The sequence below is a fragment of the Stegostoma tigrinum genome, chromosome 22 (assembly GCF_030684315.1).
Source record: "Stegostoma tigrinum isolate sSteTig4 chromosome 22, sSteTig4.hap1, whole genome shotgun sequence".
NCBI lineage: Eukaryota > Metazoa > Chordata > Chondrichthyes > Orectolobiformes > Stegostomatidae > Stegostoma > Stegostoma tigrinum.
In genome coordinates, this window is record NC_081375.1 from 21,695,475 (window position 1) to 21,718,808 (window position 23,334).

Genomic DNA, 23,334 nt, shown 5'->3' on the forward strand with positions numbered 1-23,334 from the left:
CGGGGATCATGGGCTAAAGAGATTCAAAGGTTTCCTGCTCAGTCTACCAAAGAATGTCCTTTTTGCTGAATTGGAAAGGAATATACAGTTCACTGTATTTGATGGGGTCAAAGCAAGATTACTTGATTGAGATCATAAAGATTTTTCAGCCCAACCAGAAGTAATTGAATTATCTTTATTGTTAGTTGTACTCACATGAGTACAGTGAAAATTTTGCAAGTTGCCACTTATGGCACCATCTTCAGCAGAAAGGTACCTAGGTACAGATACTTCAGTATAAGTTCTTAGGGAAAAATAATTAGAAAAATAAAGAAATAGAAGTCCAGCCCCACAGACCTTCAAAAGGACAAAATCATAGTAATAAATTAGAAAAATTAAAGAAATAAAAAGTTCAGAATAATAGTGCTTCCATGATAGTATACAAAATAAAATTAAAGAGAATTTAAGACAAAATCTATTTGCATATCTGTTCCATGGGTTGCTAATTGTGAAAAAGGATTATTTGATGTTATGAATGGTGGCACAATGGCTCAGTGGTTAGCACTGCAGCCTCACAGCACCAGGGACCCGCGTTCGATTCCACCCTCGGATGACTGCCTGTGTGGAGTTTGCATGTTCTGCCTATGTCTATGTGGGTTTGTTCTAGTTTCCTCCCACAGTCCAAAGATGTGCAGGGTAGGTGGATTGGACATTATAAATTGCCTGGAGTGTTCAGTGATGGGTTGATTAGGTTGGTTGGGTCTGGGTGGGATGCTCTGTGGGTTGGTGTGGACTTGTTGGGCCAAAGGGCCTGTTTCCACCCTGTAGGGTTTCTTTGATTTGCCTTTCACTGATAAGTAACCTCTGCCTTTTTGTTGTGGGGAGAAAAATACAGGGCTATGGGCAGAATTTGGCCTTGCGTGTTGGAAGCAGGAATAAATCTTGCTGGAAAGTGTTTTGTTTTGCCTTTTAACTCGGACATGGCATTAGTGTGTGATTTTTCTGTGTTTCCCTGGCCTATTGGAGTGAAAGGACATGAAGATGATTCACTTCAAGTAGTTAAGCCTGTCTGTTTTAAAATATACAGTGAGGACAAAATATCTTCATGACTGAAGAATCAGAAACGACAGAGCAAGCACAAGGCTCACTGTGGGAATATTGCCTCACTACCACCTACTGAATCCCCAGGGCCCAGCAGAGAAACACAGGAGGAAGAGGTTTGTGAAACAAAACGGGGATGGCTGAAAATGGGGAGCTGCAGCAGTGTGAACCCTTACTCATAGATACAATAATAAAAGAACTTCAATGATCTCTTCAGGACTGAAAAAGGTAAATAACATCTTATGTTCAAGTCAAAACCCCACACAATTCTCCACTATTCCCCTGCACAGAATTCCACTGGTCAACACAGCTTACAGGTTAACTTATTCTGCTCTCTCAGGGCATCTGCTCACATTGTCACCTGAACAGCAGTTCCTGAATCTGACCTTCTTCTTACTGCTATCTCGCATCTGTCTCTTGCTGTTGCTCTCTGGAAATGTTGTTCCTCCATCTTGTCAAAACACTCCACTTCATACAATCTCCTTTCCTCCTTGCAGGGGGAGAGAACATAAAACTTCGGGGAGACACAACAAGGAAGGATGACTTTCCAGTCATTGCTGCTTAACTACCATGATGTATCCACTGAAACTGCAGAGTGACCATGCACAACACCATTGGAGATTGAAGATTGTGCTCTCCCACACACCTGGCCTGGATACTACAAAGCCATATGACACACAGTAGTCCCTCATGTCACCAGTGACTGAAATATGGTCATCTGTACGATAATGACTTGGAATATTTTTCACTTGTCACATCTAACTTAATGCCTTCCAGTTTCCCCAGCTTATTCGCAGGAGGTTATGCACAAGAAGTCTGAGGAGTCCTCAGATAAGGTTGTGCACTCTGAGGAAGCACCATCACATGAAACATGTGCATCTCCTACTAGGTACTGGAAACAAGGACAGAAAAGGAGGTTGCAGATCAACCTAAGATAATAAAGTGTGAAGCTGGATGAACACAGCAGGCCAAGCAGCATCTCAGGAGCACAAAAGCTGATGTTTCGGGCCTAGACCCTGGCACAAATGCTGAGCAAGAAAGAGGTGTGGTGATCAGCCAAGGTACTTGTTCTGGAGCAGATTTCTATCTCCCTGATAAAGCATTAAAAATGACAGGCAACAAAGTGCAGTCTGGCTCACACAATGTCCGGGTTACTCAGTCTGCCTGATTAAATATTGTGAAAGAAAGCCTTCATGGGCCACACAATACCTCACTAAAGCACAGTAAAGCTTCTCACTCACTCGTGGCTGGCAGAGTGGCATCATGGTACCCATAAAAAGGATGGTGCAGAAAGGGCACATGCAAGTGGGAACCCTGCTCAAGGAACTTTTAAAAAATGTATTCTTTCCTTGGAGATGGGCAAGTTTGTGACAAGGCCAGCATTTGTTGCCCATCCCTACCCATCCTTGAACTGAATGGCTTGGTAGGCCATTTCAGAGGGTTGTTCAGAGTTAAGCGTCACACTTAGGTCATACCAGGTGAGGAGTGTAGGTTTCCTTCATTAAAGGACATTAGTGAAGCAGATGGGCTTTTACAACGATCAATTCCAGTTTCACGGCCATCATGACTAGCTTTCAATTCCAGAATGTATTAATTAGATTGTAATTCCACCCATTGCAGTGGTATGATTTCAACTCTGTCCTAACTAGATGACCCCCTACATTGAGATTATGTCCTCTTGTATTAGACTTTCCATTAAGGAGAAGCAACCTCTCTGCCCTCTACCACATTAATCCCCCTCAGAACTTTACAATTCAATAAGATTTCCTCTCACTTTTCTAAACTCTAATGAGTACAAGCCCAATCAACTCAGCCTCTCTTTATGAGATAGTCTCTTTAATGTCTTTAATGAGTTGGACCAAAGGATCTGCTTCCATGCGACTCATCTCAATGACTCTATGACTCCCTGTGCATGTTAGATGGATTGGCCTTGCTAAATTGCCCATAGTAACCAGGAATGTGCAGACTAGGTGAATTAGCCATGGGAACTGCAGGGTTGTAGTGATAGGATAGGGTGTGGGTCTGGATAAGATGTTCTTTGGAGAGTCTGTGTGAATTTATTGGGCCGAATGGCCTGATTCCATACTAAAGGGATTTTACCATCCTATCAGCCAGGCACTCTGGAATTCTAGCCTGGTGACATTACTACTGCATTTTCTTCCCTGCAACTCCTTTGACTCTTACCCTGTTGTCTATCCCCTCAGTCAGAACTCTGTCTGTGACCTTGTGTCCTGTTGGTTGAGTCTATGTCAGGCGGGTGTAGTAACACTTGCCTTTGTGACAATATTCATGAGCCCAAAATCTAGAGGACATCATGCATTGGCTTCTACAAAGAATTGTGCAACTATCTCTTGCCCTGCTGAAGTCATAGGGAAACTGCCATGTAGCAGTAATGAGAAGGAGAGGAGAATGATTCTGTAGTTTCACAAAAGGGGCCATTGGGTATTTACAAGTATGTGACTTCTATCTGAGCAGCCCTGGTCACCGTTTTGAATGTGTAGTTAAACATGAATCTGTATCTCACCGCGGGGCAAGAAATCAGTCATCATCCTGTAAAAGTGTAGGAAATTCCAGGGTCTGTCTGGATAGGAAAGGAAAGATACACTTGGATTGATCAAAAAGCAGTTTATAGCATGTTAACAGCTAATGACAGCTTACATTGCTATGTTTGACATTGTTACAGAGACAAGGAGGAGGGCCTGTGTGTTAGTTCTCACTCCTTGGAGGTTGTACACTGTTTCTCCCGCTGGTCCATGTGACATCATCGTGGTGAGTGATGTTTAAGCCACTCCTTCTGTGCCTGTACACATCAATAATAGTGTCAACGTTAATAGATATTTTAAATAACCATGCCTCTTGTCTGTTAAATGGCCATCACCCTTGGTATGAAACCTATAATCAGAATGGAAAATGAGTAATAGATACGGATCAGATGGCAGGGTTACTGTGTAGTGCTTTATATTGGGATGACACAGCATGGATCAGTTTGTTCAACATTGATATGCCTTGTGGCCTTCACAGAATAGGTACCTTTGGCAGCCAACTGAATGTTTGCAGGCCCCCTGACCACCCTGGCTTTTCTTCCCCCTGCCAATTGCTCTCCATCTTCTTTGAGGTTGCAGAGCAGCCTTTACCTCCGGCTCCTGCAGCTCCAGAACTTTACGTAATCCAATATTGTCCAAGACGGCAGACTATTATCATTTGGTGGTTGCCATTACTCTGTTGGTACATCCTGAAGGGTGCCATCAGATCCAGCACTGCTATCACCAAGCTTGCAACTACCCATGCAGGTGGCTAGCTGTACCTGTCCCGTGCGTTATCCTGCCTCTCTCCAAACAGAAACCACATTTCCAATACATCAGCATTTTGTTCTGTTTCAATGACCCAAAAGTACTAATTCCATCATTCCGAACCTTAAAGTTTAATCCCATCCCCTATGAGCGAAATGGGTAACAGTGTTTGAGTCAAGAATGACTGTCTGCCTGACCCATCCCCATGATATGACTACACATTCCATGATCAACAATTCCTAGAATAGGGCTCAGATCCAAAGCTTCTTAACTAGCAGTGCAGATGCTGCCTCTGTGCCAGAAGATTTCTGGAAGAATGATGAAACTATGTTAAATGGAGAAAGAAAAGACCATCCTTTACTAACTTTGAGTGAGAGTAGTCTCAGCACTACATCCAACTGAAACAGATCTCTCATGTTACTTTGAATTAATTTCAAGACATGAGCTAAGCACTCCGAGTAAGTTGCTTGGGTAGAACATTATACAGACCTGGTGCAACTTTGAATATCCAGGACGGTAAAAAGGGCTAACATTTTGTATAAGCAGTGATTACATACACTTTAAAAAATGTGACCTGAATTCATGAAGGTCAGGAAGCTTTTGAATCACAACAATATGTTTAATCTTGAAAAAGTAACGTGGAAAAGGAATTTGGAGTATAGAAAGGAAGAGGAAACACAAATCAAACAGAATAATCAGCTATAAGGGTCAAGGATTTGGAAGGGAACATGCCAAAGGAAGAATGCTTCTTATCCCAGAGGGTCCAAGGTTTCCTATCAGGATTAGTGGCAAATAGTTGTTTTTCAGACTGAAGGGAAGCGTGTGGTGATATCCCTCTGGGGCCAGTTTTGAAAGCACAGCTCTTTTGATGTATATTAATAACCAGAACTTGGGTTTACAAAGAATTGAGCTATAAACTCACAGAAATTTGCAGCACAGAGGGAGGTCTTTCCACTCATTGTGACCATGTCGGCCATAAAAGAGCCATGCAGACTATTTCACTTGGCGTCCTTTGTTCCATGGCCCTTGGATTACAGAGGCTCAAATGCATACTCAAATACTTAATAAATGTCATTAATCACACAGCCTGGAAGAGGCTCTTCATCCCTTTGAGTCTGCATTGACCCATCGGTACTAATCCCACTTTCCAACACTTGACCCATAGCCTCGATTGTTATGACATTTCAAGTGGTCATTCAAGTATTTTAAAGGTGGTGAGGTTACCAACCTCAGCTACCTTCCCAGGTAGATTCCCACTCCCCTCTGAATGAAAAGGCGTTTCATCAAATCCCCTCAAAATCTCTAGCACTTTACCTTAAAATTATGCCCCCTTGTTATTGGCCCTTCAACAGAGGGAAACAGCTGCTCTCCATTCACCCTGTCCATGCCCCTCTCAATCTTATCTACTTCAATCAATTCCCCCTCCCCTGAGTCTTCCCAGCTCTAAAGAAAACAGACCAAGTCTATTCAGTCTCTCTTCATAGCTAAAATACTCTAACCAAGGAAAGATATTGGTGAACCACCTCTGCACTTCCTCCAGTGCAAACACATCCTTCCTATAATGTGGTGACCAGAACTGCATACAATACCAAAGGTTTTCAGTGTTTCTGTCTCTACCACCACTTCAAACATCTGTTCCAGGCTCCCACCATCCACTGGATGAGAAATTTTTCCTCAACTCCATTCTAAGCTCCTTCTAATATTTAAATTACCTCAATGACCACTGGGTATTGACCTATCTGCCAAAGAAAACCCAGCCTTCCTAGCCATTCTGCCTATCCAATTTCTCATCATAAATAAAATTATCCATTCCTGGCAACATGCACATGTCTCTTCTCTGTACTTAGTTGTACAGTTACAGACTTCTGAGAATGTGGCAGCCAAGACAATATGTAGTTCTCTAGCTATGCCTCAATGATAGAATACCAGAATAATCTCTGTGTTCTTACATTCAAAAATAACAAATATTGGCAATCACAGAAACTTAGACAGCATTCACTGAGAGAGAGTAAGCTAACGTTTTGAGTCCAAGTGACTCTTTATCAGAGCTCAGATGAGACCCAACCTTGAGTTCCACATGTGTAATAATGTCTCTGTACAGGCTGATTAGAAAAATACGATTCTTAGCTTTATTAATAGAGGCCTGGTGGGATCTTTTGGTCTCAACAATGGTTGGGTTGTGTTCAAGTTCAATGTTAAAATTTTAAAGATTTGAGTCCTAACCACAAATGGCCCCAAATCCACCCACTTGTCTGTTTTGGAAGTCAAACTACAAATGGTAAACCCAGGAATTGGGATGGGAAACCAAAATAACTTAATGAGGCTGGTAGCCTTTAATGTCCTGCTTCAGAGTTTTGACAGTGGGTAGCCAGGTTCTCCAGGCACAAAACAGAAGTTGCTGGAAAAATTCAGCAGATCTGGCAGCATCTGTTAAAAAAAAATGAGTTAACATTTCAGGTCCAGTGACCCTTCCTCAGAAGGCACCTGACATGAAGGGAGAGGGTCAGCTTCAGAAAAAGGTAAGTATAATCATTGTAATAAGGTCAGCCATGTTGACCTCATAGAATGTGAGTTCCCTGATTGGGGCTGGTAATTTGGCCCAATTGGGGAGCCCTGGCTGACAGATATAAACAGGAGTGTTTTTCACCAATGCCTTTAGGGAGATGTGGGCGCTGACTGGAATGGAATTATTAATTTTCCCGTCAAACTCTGTTTAGATTTAATCTTGACCCTCGCCCTTCACCTTTTTCATGTAAGCATTGCCCTTATCATGCTTTGCTTGTTAATGTTTCACTAGCCACATGGATTTTCCTGATGGCCGAAAATATAAAGTTTTAGCACAATGGCACCTTTTTACTGTGTCACTCCACATTCACACACAGCCACAGGTGAATAAAAAAGAAGGAAAAGGAGAAAAGGGGCATATCAGAATTTTTATTGACTCTTGGATATGGCTCTGAGGAGGCCAGGCCAGAGTCAACTACAGCGCATATTTAAATAAAGGCGACTTGATGATAGGATACCAACCTCTGCGGAATTATTTCAGTAAGTGACTTAAAATGTTGGCTCATTAATTGGAAGAGAAAAATTTACAAGACCTTTGGACTGTGGACTCTTTCCAATAGACAACACAGGCTGGTTTGTGCCCCTGTTATGAATACCCAGGATTGGCCATTTCAGAGTATAATTTTACAAGGGACTTTGTGGCAATAACATAATGGCTCCAATCACTGAATGTGATGCAATGATTAAAATACCACCACAAGTTAATTAAAATAGAATTGTATGATTGCATGCTCAACAAGGATTGACTCACTAGCACTCAATCCATTCCCACTACAATAGTCTAACGCAGGAAAGGAAAGCAACCCCATCCACTCCTTCAGAATACAAAGAAAGAAAAAGTAGTAATTGGAATGCTGATGCAACACAAAATCATCAGAGTCTTAAATGTCTAATGGTGAAGGCAGCTTCCCATGTAACACCGAAAATAACTTCACAGATTATCTGTCATCAAATCACCCTTCATTTACACGTGAATGATCCTTGACTTTAGTACTGCCTCATTCAGAGTCAGGTAGCAGACTGTCAGTATCTCTGACCCTCATCCTTTTTTATGTCAGTCAGCACTTCCCGATTGGATCAGATTAATGGCCCCAATCAGAGAACTCATATTCTATGAGGTCCACCTGGCTGACCTCATTGTAACCACTACAACACCAACAATGAAAGACACTCACAAGCCATTCAAAATAAGAGCTTCCACCATCTTCTCAACAAAACTAAATAAAAGGTAAAAGCTCAGTAAGAGATAGTAGGAGCTGCAGATGCTGGAGAATCTGAGATAACAAGGTATAGAGCTGGATGTACACAGCAGGCCAGGTAGCATCAGAGGAGCAGGAAAGCTGATGTTTTGGGTCTGGGTCCTTTCTGAGAAATTTTTCTGAAAAAGGGTCCAGACCTGAATGTTAGCTTTCCTGCTCTTCTGATGCTGCCTGGCCTGCTGTGTTCATCTAGCACCACACCTCGTTATCTTAAAGAAAGATAAATGGACTTTCTAGCATTGCCTGCTCTGCAAGAACATACAAGAAAAAACTTGGTGGCAATGTGAAAGTATTTAAAGCAATAATGTTAAATAGTCAACCAAAGAACAAGCTAAAAACCCTGGGATGCCTGTTTTTCTCATTCTTCATGGGATATGGGTGTTGTTGGGTTGGCCAGCATGTATTGTCTGTTCTATTTTGCCTTTGAAAAGGCAGTGATGAATATCTTCTTGAACCACATGCACTCCATTTGAATGTAGTTATACCCACTGCCCACAGGGAGGGAGTTCCAGGATTTTGACCCAGAGATAGGTGTGAATTAGTGGTGATATATTGCCAAGTCAGGTTGGAGGAGAATTTGTAGGTGGTTGTGTTCTCATGTATCTGCTGTCCTTGTCCTTTCATGTAATCTTGGGTAATTCTTGATATGAGTCTGGCAGTGGAGAGAGAGAGAGGGTAGACATTTTGCTTCAATATAGAGCTGGATCATGTAGTTTAATTAACAGATAATAAAGTGTGAAGCTGAATGAACACAGCAGGCCAAGCAGCATCTCAGGAGCACAAAAGCTGATGTTTCGGGCCTAGACCCTTCAAGATGAAGGGTCTAGGCCCGAAACGTCAGCCTTTGTGCTCCTGAGATGCTGCTTGGCCTGCTGTGTTCATCCAGCTTCACACTTTATTATCATGGATTGTCCAGCATCTGCAGTTCCCATTATCATTAGTTTAATTAACATGCTGGTTTTCTGGGACCATATTGCCCCAGGACACTTTCTCTGAGACAGGAACACTCAACACCAGCTGATTTCTCTGTCCAATAGTGTTCACACAGAATACTGCTTCGAAAATGAGGACAACAGAGTCTAGATTTTCCTCAATTAATTTGAGTAGTGTGAAATGTATGACCCGACCATGGGCCTGTGATCTCCGAACCAGGCAATTCCTGCAACAGTAATTCTCTGCAGTAATGTTCAATCAACAAATCAGCTCTTCACTTCCTCCTCCCATTGCATGTATTTTTCATCAATGATCCCCACCTTGTGGTCACAGTAAATGGTTACAACTAAAATAACTTGTAAGATCCTTGTCTAAAAGATCTTTCATGTCGTCACTTGCTATCAGAGAAAGTGAGGCCCTGCAATCCAGCTTCCAGCTTTCTCATTGCACTAGAAGGGCCCCAGGAAAGCTGTAAACCACAAGCATTAATTGTGTAACCCGAGTGAGTTATTCATTTGACTTGGTTGATGTCAATTCTTAACATTGCCACAGAATTACAGAATTATTATTGTGCAAGAGGCAGCCCTTTGGCTCACTGTGCCTGTACTGGTTCTATTATCAAGTGCCAATCTCCTGCCTTTACCCCATGCCCCCGCACACTATTTCTATTCAAAGAACCAGCCCTTGCCCTCTTGAATGCCTCAATCTCCAGATCCAGGAGGTGGCTTTTAAATAGTTCCCTTCATGATCAAAAGACGGCTGGCATCTCCATCATCAGCTTCTCTTGCCTTCCCTGTGCCAATTGTCTCCAGAGTCAACAACAATGATACAACCTCTCTAACACAGTAAACTAGCCTGAGGTGTTTCACAGAGCATTATCAAACAAAATGTAAGAGACACTTATATGAATCTGTAAGAGCTGAGTCACAGAGGTATGTATAAAATAAGTTCTTCAGTTCGGAAGAGAATTCTAGAGGCTTTGGACCCAGCATCTTAAGGCATGCGGTCTAATGGTGGAGTAATTAAAATCCAGTATGCTCAATAGGCCAGAATGGATATTATTGGGGAGGGCTGAGTGACAGAAATGAGGATAGTCAGGGCCATTATGAGACTGGGAAATTAGGATGAGAACTGTAAAATTGAGGAGTTGCTTAACCATGGCATTTAGGTCAGCAAGAACAGGCCTTAGTCGTGGTTAGGAAATAGACAGCAAAAATCCAGATGCCCTTAACCTTATAGAAGGTCGATGTGAAATGCCAGACAGATGTCAGTTGCAGTGTTCAATTCTAGCAGTGACAGAGGCATGAGTGAGGGTTTCAGCAGCAGGCGTGCTGTGGCAGCAGTCAAGTCAGATCATATTATCAAGATGGAAATAAGTGGAGTCAGCGATGATGCATACGTGGTCAGAAACTCATCACGTGATCAAATATGACACCAAAATTGTGAACAGTATTGTTCAACTTCATACATTTGCCAGTAGATGGAGTTGATGTTTAGGAAATGGATTTTGTACTGGAGTTAAAACAACAATAGTGTCAAGTCATCCCAATATTCAGTTGGAGAGAATGATGGCTCATCTGATAGTGGATGCAGGACAAATGGCCTGATATTGCAGAGACACTGAAGGAGCCAAGCATGGTGAGGGCGAGGTAAATCTGGACATCATTAGTGTAGGAAACTAACATTGATAATTGATGTAACTGAAGGCCAGCATTTAGCAGAGAAACACAAGGGGTCAAAAGATAGGTTTGAAGGGTGATATCAGATATAACTGTAATGGAAAGAGAAGCTATTGGGGCAAGCCTTTATCTATAAGTAATTAGAATGTAAGAAGACAAGTACCATCCCACCCAAGGGACAGGAGGAGGACCATGTGCTCAGCAGTGTCAAAGTCTGCAGCCAGGTTGAGAGAAATGTGAAAGAATACCCTGCCTTTGTTATAGTTACGTAGGCTATTTCATTACTGGGACAAAGGAGGAAACTGGACTGGATAGCTTTAAACTCAGAGTTGTGCAGAAAATGTAAATAAATTTGGAAGGTGGCAACATTTCAGATCTCCTTGAGTGCTCTACTTCTGACCTACGTACTCTATTTCTTGATGCTTTTTGAATTTGATTCTGATCTTTGCCAGTTCCCTTCTTCCCTAATCACACCATTTGCTATCTGTCTTTTCCCTTTTAAAATTCTCATCAAAACCTACCTTCTCAACAGACCTTTCAGTTCTCACAACTCAATTCTCCTTTCTAGATTCAGTGCTGCTTTTCTAGCATTTCTTTGGAAAGTACCTTGGCATATTTGGCAAAGACAGTATGTTGCTGGTCTGGTGAAGTATATTGTAGTAGAGGGGTGCATTTATACAGTCATAGAGTCATAGAGCTGCACAACAAGGAAACAGACCCTTCAGTCCAACTCATTCATGCCGACCAGGTATTCTAAATTAATCGAGCCCCATTTTCCATATCCCTCTAAATCCTTCCTATTCACGTACCAATCCAGATGCCTTTTAAATGTTGTAATTGTACCAGCTTCCACCACTTCCTCTGGCAGCTCGTTTCATACATGCACCACCCTCTGTGTGAAAACGTTGCCCCTTAGGTCCCTTTTAAATCTTTCCCCTCGCACCTTAAACCTATGTCCTCTCGTTTTGAACTCCCCTACCCTGGGGGAAAGACCTTGGTTGTTCACCCTATCCAAGCCCATCATGATTCATCAACTTCAATTAGGTCACTCCACAGCCTCTGATGCTCCAGGGAAAATAGCCCTAGTCTATTCAGCCTCTCCCTTTAGCTCAAATCCTCCAACCCTGGCAACAACCTTGCAAATATTTTCTGAACCCTATCAAGTTTTGCAACATCCTTCCTACAGCACTTTCAGGAGTTTGAATTGCTGTTTAATGTTCATGTTATAGTCTGAAGCTTTGGATAATGATGGTCAAGTTTGCAATATTCTTTCTAAAACTAAGACTGTTTATTATTTCGATTTCCACATAAATAGTTTCTTTGCCCTTGCCCGATCCTGGCCAATATTAAATTACTATTAAATGTTTTCATAAGCTTGAGGGTTAACTGGTACAAAGTGTTCCTCACCCATCCCTCTACTCAATCAGAATCTGAACCCCAGTTGTATTGATCTTGTTGTCTGGAACTCCTTTCTTACACTCTTTCTAACTCACTCCTCCACTTCAAAAGTCTTCTCAATAATCTATTTCCGTTAATATTTCTTGTCATCTATCCTAATCTGCTATTTCTGTCTCTCCATTCCTTAGTTGTCTTAATATTTTCAAGTTATTGTATACTCTCCTGTTTTTTCCATATACTGTGCCCAAAGACGGCATTTACTACCAACCCTTAGTTAAGCTTGGGAAACTACTGTCGGGCTTGTTGTTGTTTTCTGCAAAGTAGCTGATTAGGGAGCCTCCTTGTGTGTACTGTCTGTGATCAAGTGTAATGAAAGAACTGACAGGTTGAAAGCCAACCTATCTGACTATCAAGTTCTGGAGCAGGATTCAAACCCAGGTCTTCAGGCTGAGAGACAGGGACATAATCCACCATACAAGACTTCCATAAGACCTATCGTCTCTTAATTCAAAATTGATTTGTTCAAACTACGTACAAAAGATAATCACTAATTTTTTCACTTTGTCATACAATTTATATTACTTTTCCTGATGATTGGGCAGTTGAATTTTTTTTTCATTTAAATGTGACCTTTAAATGACCAGATCTGAACAGTAAATGCAAGTCATAGTTCCAATTTAACACAACACTAGCAGATGAATGCTGAATATACATGATCAAGTTGTTATCATTTAGGGACTGATTCTAGAATCAGGGAGGAGCAAAGCTGTGAAAATACCACAGATACAAGGGCCTAACTCTGTTATCTACTTATAACCAGCTGTTTATTTAGTATCACATGGCAATTACTCAGAAGCCTTTAACAAAGTTGCTCACTGGAAAATTCTTGTTAAAGTGTCACAATATGAAATCGGGGCACATTATAAACTTGGATCTGCCCTTTTTAGTAACTTATTCTCTCATGGAATGTGGACAATACAGGCTGAGCCAGCTTTTATTGCTCATCACTACTTGCCCTTGAGAAGGCGATGGTGAGTTGCCTTCCTGAACCACTGTAGGTTTTGTGCAGGTAGAACCTCACTGCCACTTGAGAGAGAAGTATAGCGTTTTGATCCAACACAGTGAAGGAATGGTGATATATTTCCAAGTCAGGATGGTGTGTGTCTTTGAGGGGGGCTTGCAGGTAGACGTGTTCCCGTGAATCTGTTGTCTTTGTCTTTCTAGATGGAAGTGGTTGTGGGGTTGGGTACTGTCTTAGAGCCATGATGAATTTTGACAGTGCATCTTGTAGATGGTGAACATGTTGGTACTGAGCGTCGGTGGTGGAGAGAGGGGATGTTAGTTCATGTGGTACCAGTCAAGCAGGCTGCTTTATCCTGGATGGTGTCAAGCTTCTTGAGTGTTGTTGGAGCTGCACCCATCCGGGCAAGTAGTGAGTATTCCATCACACTCCTGACTTGTGCCTTTCAATAGTGGACAGGCTTTGAGCCGTCAGAGGTGGGTTAACTGCGGTAGAATTCCAAGCCTCTGACCTGCTTTTGTAGTCAAAGTATTTATCTGACTAGTCCAAATGAATTTGTGGTCAACAGTAACGCCAAGGATGTTGTTACTGGGTTTAGTGTTAAATATCAGGGGATGATGATTAGATTCTCTCTTGTCAGATATGGTCATCTCCTGGCACAGGACTGCCACTAATGTCACTTTATACTTGTCAGTCCAAAGCTTGTTGCATTTGAACATTGAATCCCTACAGTGTGGAAACAGTCCACACTGACTCTCTGAAAAGCATCTCACACAGACTCACCCTTCCTGCCCTATCACTGTGACCCTGCATTTCCTATGGCTAATCCACCTAATCTACATATCTGTGGACATTATAGGCAATTTAGATGGTCAATCCACCCAATCTACACATCTTTGGACTGTGGGAGGAAACTGGAGCACCTGGAGGAAGCCCACAGAGACGCAGGGAGAATGTGCGCACTCCACATAGAAAGTCGCCCAAGGCTAGAATTGAACAACATCGAGGGCCGAAGGGCCTGTACTGTGCTGCAATGTTCTATGTTCTATGTAACTCAGTTGCTTGGCGCTGAGGTTGTGGCGTTAACCACTGAGGCACAATACATGGACTGCTCCAGTATTCGAGGAGTTGTGAATAGTGTTGAACACTCTGCAACCATTGGTGAACATCCTCATTTCTGCCCTTATGATGGAGGGAAGATCAATGATGAAGCAGCTGAAGATATTTGGACCTGGGACATTAGACTGAGAAACTCCTGCAGTTCGGCTTGGGACTGTGGATTGACCTCTAACAGCCACAACCATCTTCCTATGAGCTTGGTATGACTCCACCCAGTGACTAGTTTTTCTCAAGCTACTTGAAGCCACACTCAGTCAAATGCAGCCTTAGTGTCAAGGGCAATCCCTCTCACCCCAGCTCTGGAATTCAGCTCTTTTGTCCATTGTTGAACCAAGGCTGTCATGAGGTCAGGGGCTCAGTGGTCCTAGTGGAACCCAAACTGGATGCCACTGAGCAGGTGACTCATTACTAAGAAAGTGCTGTTTGAAAGTATTGTTGATAGTAGCTTCCATCAAGTTACTGATGATTGAGAGTAGACTGATAATTGTTTTGGGTGGCACTTTTCCTGTTTTTTGGTGTACAGAACATAGTTGGGCCATTTTCCGCATGGATAGAAGCTGGTGTTGTTGCTGTACTTGAGCATCCTGATTGGAGGCAAGTTTTTGAGCATGAGTCTTCAGTCCTATTGCCAGAATGGTGTCAGGGCCCAAAACCTTCACAGTATCCAGTGTCTCTAGCAATCCAGAGACTTGCTGCTCATTCTGCACATATCAGAATGGGGGATACACTAGTGTCACATCCTGATCAAAGATGTGGAATAGAAGTGCGAGTGACCATGTTCTATAAAATATGGAATATACTGTTGATGATACAAGACAGATACAAGTACTTTGGACCCTCTGGTGATGACAAAGTATCAGACAGTCACGCAAACAAGTACAAAACCATGTGTTTCTAAGATGATGCATCCACAACTTTTCTTTTTAAGATAATCCCACAGTGGAACAAGCTGCCACAGTCCCATTGCTTGAAGCCCATATTTAGAAAGTCTATATAAGCTTTGATTATCACAGCTACTATTATTTCCACAGTTCTGCTGCACTAACCACAAGTATATGTTTTAGCTCCATATGGATGTTATTTTGTGATGCTAATGCAACCGAAGCAGAAGCAGGAATAGAATTTATCTTAATATGTAATCTATAACCCTTTAGACAACTGAACATTGTTAATATGAATGAACTCTGTTTTAGTGCTTTAACGTAATTGTCTATTTGATGTTTTATGTGACAACATAATGTACCATTGCCAATAGTGAATGACTATGTAGTGTGTATCCTGAATCAACTACAACCCCCAACCCACTCTGCTCCTCAGTCACCTGCTTCTCAATCCCTACTTTATGTATGTAGAAGCACAAATGATGTAAGATGGTACAAAACTTCCATGTACAGCAACAGCCTCTGAACACCTGTTGCAAATGCTCATGCTTCATTGGTTCAAACAGTAGTGTCAGCAGTCTACTCTCTTCTACATGAAGGGGTATCATATCCAAAACTGATCATGTTGTCAGTCGTTGCTTTGAGGTCAGATGTTGAAATCATGTCAGTTATTCCTCTCTAACCCAGCAGTATTTGAAAAGTGCCTGTCTGTTGCCTTGGCTGAGTTTTGGTCATTCAGGATGTGAAGAATATTGAAAATTGGATTTTCTGTTCCCGCTGCTCAGCTATGCATTGAAAACAGCATTGGCTCATGGAAGGAAAACCAACATGGTAACACTTCTAAAGTCATTTGCTAAATTCATACTTAAAAATCTGTTCCAGGACTTGGAAAGCACAAAGCGCCTGAAATAACTTTTAGACAGTCAAAATCATTGAAATGCATGACTCATTCCTACTTTAGAAACATAAAATGACAAGGCAGGAAATCATGTCACCCAAGCATCTGTTTCAGTCTGTGTATGGTTTATTCTGACACTAACACTGCCTGGAAAATGATGATTTCAGCCAAGGGATCTCCCTGTGGAGAGACAGGTGCTCATAGAATCCTTCTATTTCTCTCTTTTGGTCCTCAGTATATCTTCACTCTAGGCTCTGGATATGAACTCCAGCCTTTAGGTTACTTATATTCCTTTAATATCTATCCCCCAATCCCCAACCCTGGCTGCCTTGTGCAGTGGCTCATTGCAATTTGCGTTGCTGGGGCAGGAAAAATGATGTGTGGTTTTGTCTCATGCCTGGGAGAGTTATCTCAAAATTAAGCTTGTGAATTTCTGATGGCCACACCCTCTATCACCCTACCCAGATACGACAGACCTTGGAAATGTGTTGGACTTAGTTGGATTTGAAAGGACAGATGAAAGTTCTCCTTGATGAACAACACACCAAAGAAAAGCACCTTGGCCATATTCTTGACAAAATGCACAAATAGAGTCATACAGCACAGTAACAATCCCTTTGATCCAACTCTCCCATGCCAACCTGGTTTCCACAAGTGAACTAGTCCCATTTGCCTGTATTGGCCCATATCCCTCTAAACTTTACCTTGTCACGTACCTCTTCAAATGTCATTTAAATGTAATTGTAAATGTAGTTGTAATTGTATTTGTCTCTACACTTCCTCTGGCAGCTCATTCCATTTGCACATCACTCTCTGTGTGAAAAGGCTGCCTCTCAGATCCCTTTTAAATCTTTCCCCTCTTTCCTTAAACCTATACCCTCCAGTTTTAGACTTCCCTACCCGGCCAAAAGGCTTTGGCAATGAAATAATCCCATAAAGGCCCATGCCCCACCACCAAGTCACCTTTTATTTACATACAGAGAGTCCTTGACATTGATCCAGCTTCCTCAGAGCCAGCTCTCAGGGTGAACACAACCTCTGACATTCCTGTTTATATCTGTCAGCCAAGGTTCCCTGATTAGACCACGTTAACAGTCCAGTTCGGGGAACTCATATTCTATGAGGTCCACCTGGCTGACCTCATTACAATCACTACAGGCTATTCATCTTATCTACGTCCCTCATGATTTTATAAACCCCCATATGGTCACTCCTCAATCTCCTAAACTCCAGGAAATAAAATCCCAGCTTATTCAAACTGTCCTTATACGTGAAACTCCCCAGTCTTGATAATATACTTATTAATTTTTTCTGCACCCTCTCCACACACCCCACAATATACCTTCAATAATTTGCTTTTTTAATGGGTGGAACAATTCTCGACAAAACAATGAACATTGAATCATGCTGCAAGGTCCAAGCTATCTTTTTGAACTGTGCACAAATGATTTTATTTCTGATCTCTCTGAGTAAACAGGATGAATATAGCCATCAAATGTTTCCTCTGCTCAGTTCACCAATGTGATATTCCAAAAGAATGCAGAGTGATGTAGGGACTTGACCACAAGAACAGCACGCCTTTGAATAAAACACTGATCTGAACACTGACGTCATTTGAATCGAGCGTCCTTCCAGTGGGCAGATTGATTTTAGTTACTCTCAAAGGCTTGTAAATGCACCTTGGGTAAACATTCCAAGGTATTCGTCCAAAAGGTTAAGCAGTCCAAAATTTACCTCAATGTATTAAGTTAGACAAGAACAGACCATAAACCTATCAAAATTCATATTCTTTTGAATGCTATGAATGTAAAAAGAGATTCTTAATATTCCTATGTCAACAAAAATCTTAAACTGTATGTCAAGTTAAACTCACCTTGCAGCCCCACTCCCCTCGCCAAAATCCGTAATGCCCTCATCATCCAGCTTTGTGTCTACTCCTCCAAGGTTTCTGGTTTTCATCCCTTCAGTCTTCCTCTTCCGTGAAACATAAAGACTCGTATCAAAGTGATCAATAATTTTTTTCCGTGATCATCTATCAGGACTTTCAATGGGCTTGGGGAGTGAGGAACCAACAGTTTGTGGGGAAGAACAAAGTAGTCCCAGGTTGTTTGCAGAGAATATGGAGTTCCTTCAGGGATTGAGGAGAAGAAAACGGCTCCAAGGCTGAAGTAGATAAAGATGGGGAGTCTGGTGTGGGGAGCAGGGAGGTTGAAATGGGGGAATAGCAAGAAGGGAGGTTTGAAGAGTATAGGGAGAGATGGGGAGGCAGCGGGAAGGTGGGGAAAGGGAAAGGCTACAAGAGCTGGGAAGAGGACAACTGAAAAGGAGAAGAAAGGGAGGTTGTAAGGATTGGGGGTAAAGAGGGAATCTGTAAAGTGGTGAGAACAGTTACAAACCTGTCAATAAAAGAATATTCAGCCAACTAAGATCCAGGTCAACTTGAACTGACTGAGGTAATGAGTTTCTTGTAAATGAATGTGAAATCTCTAGCTTAAAGGGATTTGGAGGTGATTGTCTATGAAATGTAAAAAGCAAGCACACAGGTGCAGCAGGTAAGCAGGAAGGCTAATGGAATGTTGGCCCTTATTTCAAGCGGTTTGGACTATAAGTGTAGGGAAGTCTTGCCGTAACTGTAAAACCACATCTGGAATACTGTGAGCAATTTTGGTCCCCTCATTTAAAGAAAGATATTATTTAATTGGAGACAGTTCAGAGAAGGCTCACTAGGATGATCCCTGTTATGGAGGGATTGTCTTAGGAGTAAAGGTTAAACAGGTCAGAACTCCACCTCCTGAAATTTGAAGGTTTAAGAGGTGATTTCATTGAAACAAAGGATTCTTAAGGAGCTAGACAGAGCAAATGTTGGGAGTATGTTTCCCCTCGCAGGAAAGTCTAGGAAAAGAGGGCACAGTCTTAGAATTAAGGGGCACCAATTTAAGACTGAGATAAGAAGGAATTTCTTCTCTCAGAGGGTTGTGAATCTTTGGAACTCCTCACCATAGAGTGTCAGTTGTGAGGGCAGAGCCCTTGTGTACATTTAAGTTGAGATGAGTAGAAGGGGAATTAAAGGTTATGGGGAAAGGGCAAGGGATGGATATGAAGAATGTTGGATCTGCCATGATCTTATGAATGGCAGGGCAGGCTTGAGGAGCCAAGCAACATATTCCTGTTCCCATTTCTCATGGTCTTTATAGAGCATATATTCAAGAGACATTATAGGAGAAAATGTTATTGATTGTTATTGTAATAAAATTGTTAAATTTAACTCTTAGAGTGAGATCCAAAATGCAGCAAAAATAGGTAAGTAACCACCTGATTAATATTGTCCACCTTCATGATAGAAATGCAATAATTGTGACCTCACCATTCTGTGGGAAGGTGCATTTCTAAGGTTTTGGAGTAGATTTGTAGCTCGGGTTATGGGTGTTGAGGTTGGTTGGATTGCTGAGCTGGTTTGTTGTTTTGCAGACGTTTCGTTACGCTGCTGGGTAACATCCTCAGTGCGGCCTCTGATGAAGTGTCGGTGTGTTTTCCCGCCTGGTTTTTAGACTGTGGAGTCGGTTGAGATGAATTGCCTCACTTCCAGTTTTCCTTCGTAGTGGAATGTATATGGGGTCGTGTTTAATATGTTTATTAAGGTGAATTTAGAGTGTGTTTTTTTGTGTGTAGAAGTGTGCGTCAATTATTTCACACTTGACCACAAATGTACTGTGAAGAATTTCTCACATTTCTCTCACCAGAGTCCTCAAAAGTTTGGAAACTCTTTAGTCATATTATTATTAATTAATCTAATCTATGAAATTGCTTCACACCTTAGTCATTTGAAGAATGAGAAAACTAATGAAACTGGATGAACCTCCAAGCATCAACCAGGAAAGACCAAAGCAAACCCAACCCTATTTACTCTGCAAACTCTTCCTCACCAACAATTATGTGCCAAAACCGTAGGAGTGCTCCACTGTCTAATCAAGCAACAGGCTGATATGATCACACCTGTTGAATTCTACTTCATAGATATTTCACAGTCACCAGCATTACTATCATTGGGTATGTCCTGTATCATCAGCAAGTCTGGCCAATCTTAAGTGGAGGCACAGTGAAACAGGACAGAATTGCCATGGAGGCCCTTAATTTTGACCTCAAGCCTCATGAAGTCTCATGAGATCAGATGACAATCACTTGGAAAATCATACTCACCAAACTGATTGGTCTGCAGGTTAATTGGTCTCCACCTCCTGACAGACTACATTCTAGCATCTTAAAAGAGGTAGCATATACCTTGCATTGATTTTCCAAAATTTAACAGGTTCTGGAAGGATTCGTTTAGACCAGAAAGTATCAAAGGTAAACCTTCTATTTGCAAAGGGAGAAAGGCAGAAAACAGAAAACTATAGGCAAGTTAGCTTGACATCTGTCACAGGAAACTATCAGAACTGATCATTATGAAGGTTATAAGGGGGCACTTGGGTAAACACAAGGTAGTCAGGAAGAGTCAGCATAGATTTGTGGAAGGGAAATTATGAATAAATAGTTCATTGGGATTCTTTGAGGAAGTAACATGCAGTAACAATAAATAGGAGCCCATTGATGTACTGTGATAATGGGAACTGCAGATGTTGGAGAATCCAAGATAATAAAGTGTGAAGCTGGATGAACACAGCAGACCCAGCAGCATCTCAGGAGATGCTCCTGAGATGTTGCTTGGCCTGCTGTGTTCATCCAGCTTCACACTTTGTTACCATTGATGTACTGGTCTGATTTGTCAAGGTTCCTTATAAAAGGTTATTGCGTAAAGTAGAAGCTCAATGAATAGGAGATAAGAAAATAGCATGAAAATAAGTTGCTGGCTGACAGAAAACAGAGATTATGCATAAATAGGTCAGTTTTAGATTGGCAGTATGTGACGAGTGGAATCCCACTTGAGTCTGGGCTTGGTCTTCAATTTTTTAGATCAATCTTTTATATCAGTGACTTGTTGAGGGGGATCAAAGATATGGTGGCTAAATGTTGAGATGACGCAAAATTAAGTGGGAAAATTTGTTGTGAAGGTGACATAACAAGGATGCAGATCAATATAGATAGGCCTAATGCATAAGTAAATATCTGGCAGATAGAGCAGAATGTGGGAAAATGTAAAGATTGTTCACTTTGGCAACAAAATGAAAAGGCAGAGGATTATTTAATGAAGAACAACTGCAGAATTCCAAGGTACAGAGGGATCTAGATTCTCTAGTGCATGAATCACAGAAGGTTAGTTTGCAGCTACATCATGTAATCAGGAAGGCTAATGGAATGGTAGCCTTTATTATGAGAGGAATTGAATATACCAAGTTTTTTTCTCTTTTCTTTCATGGGATGAGGGTATTGCTGGCTAAGCAGCATTTATTGCTCATCCCTAATTGCCCAGAGGGCAGTCAACGGTCAACCACATTGCTGTGGGCCTGGCGTGACTTGTAGGCCAGACCAGGTAAGGATGGCAGTTTCCTTCCCTAAAGGACATTAGTGAAGCAGATGAGTTTTTCCGACAATCAAGAATAGATTTACAGTCTTCATTAGACTTTTAATTCCAGATATATTTACTGAATTCAAATTCCACCATCTTCCATGGCGGGGTTTGAACCTGGGTCCCCAGAACGCTATCGGGTCTCTGGTTTAACAGTCCAGCAATAATATCACCAAGCCATCAACGCCCCCGCCACAAGCTGCAAGGTTATGCTTCAGTTATTCAGCGCATTGATGAGGACACATCTCTGCACATTGGAGGCAGTTCACAAGGGGCTTGTTAGATTGCTATTTGAGCTGAACAGGTTGTTTTCTGAAGAAAGACTTGAAAGGGCTGGATTTATTTTCATTAGAGTTCAGCAGAGCAAGGGGTGATTTGATTGCAGCATATAAGATTGTGAATGGTCTTGACAAGATGGACATGGAAAGGATGTTTCCTTAGCCCTGAACAACAGGACAAAATCAGAGGTCACAAGATAACAAAGTGTGGAGCTGGATGAACACAGCAGGCCAAGCAGCATCTCAGGAGCACAAAAGCTGACCTTTTGGGCCTAGACCCTTCATCAGAGAGGGGGATGGGGTGAGGGTTCTGGAATAAATAGGGAGAGAGAGGGGGAGGCGGACCGAAGATGGAGAGAAAAGAAGATAGGTGGAGAGGAGAGTATAGGTGGGGAGGTAGGGAGGGGATAGTTCAGTCCGGGGAGGATGGACAGGTCAAGGAGTGAGGTTAATAGGTAGGAAATGGAGGTGCGGCTTGAGGTGGGAGGAAGGGATGGGTGAGAGGAAGAACAGGTTAGGGAGGCAGGGAAGAGCTGGGCTGGTTTTGGGATGCAGTGGGGGGAGGGGATGAGCTGGGCTGGTTTTGGGATGCAGTGGGGGAAGGGGAGATTTTGAAGCTTGTGAAGCCCACATTGATACTATTGGGCTGCAGGGTTCCCAAGCGGAATATGAGTTGCTGTTCCTGCAACCTTCAGGTGGCATCATTATGGCACTGCAGGAGGCCCAGGATGGACATGTCGTCTAAGGAATGGGAGGGGGGATTAAAATGGGTTGCAACTGGGAGGTGCAGTTGTTTATTGCGAACTGAGCAGAGGTGTTCTGCAAAATGGTCCTCAAGCCTCCGCTTGGTTTCCTCAGTGTAGAGGAAGCCACAACGGGTACAGTGGATGGGCCAGAAATAAAGGGAAAGATTTCTCTCAGAGAATTGTAACTCCTGGGAACTCAGAAGGCCATACTGGATGGCCTTTGAATATTTTAAAGCTGGAGGTAGATAGGTAATTGATAGGGAAGGGAGTCAAAAGTTGTCAGAGAAAGATGGGAGTATGGAATTTAGAATACAGAGTTTGGCCATGATCTTATTGAATGACGGGGCAAGATTGAATGGCCTACTTCTGCTCCTAATTTGCATGTTCATAGATCAAACATATGCATGTAAACACTATCACCTACCAAGTGCATTCTGCCTCATCCTCAGCTGGAGAATCAGTACTTTCCAAACGGTGACCTCTCCAGCCTAGAATCAAAAGGGTACAAGCCACATGGGAAAACCACTCCTTGTAAGTTCCCCTCCAAGCCACATACAGTCTTGACTTGGAACTATATTATTATTCCTTCACTCTCACTGGACCATTATCCTGGATGCCCTTTCCCTACAGTACTGTGGCTATTACACCAAGGCTGCAGTGGTTCATGAAGGAAGCTCATCACCA

The 23,334-nt window shown here is 42.2% G+C and overlaps 1 protein-coding gene across 1 annotated transcript in view; it reads left to right on the top strand.

The window, feature by feature from the left end:
• The first annotated feature begins 13,116 nt into the window (after positions 1–13,116).
• Positions 13,117–23,334, top strand: part of wipi1 (WD repeat domain, phosphoinositide interacting 1) — a 103,994-nt gene continuing 93,776 nt past the window's right edge. Inside the window, exon 1 of the mRNA XM_048554860.2 lies at positions 13,117–13,235. The gene's annotated coding sequence lies outside the window, so the exon portion shown is untranslated. The remainder of the gene's footprint in view (positions 13,236–23,334) is intronic.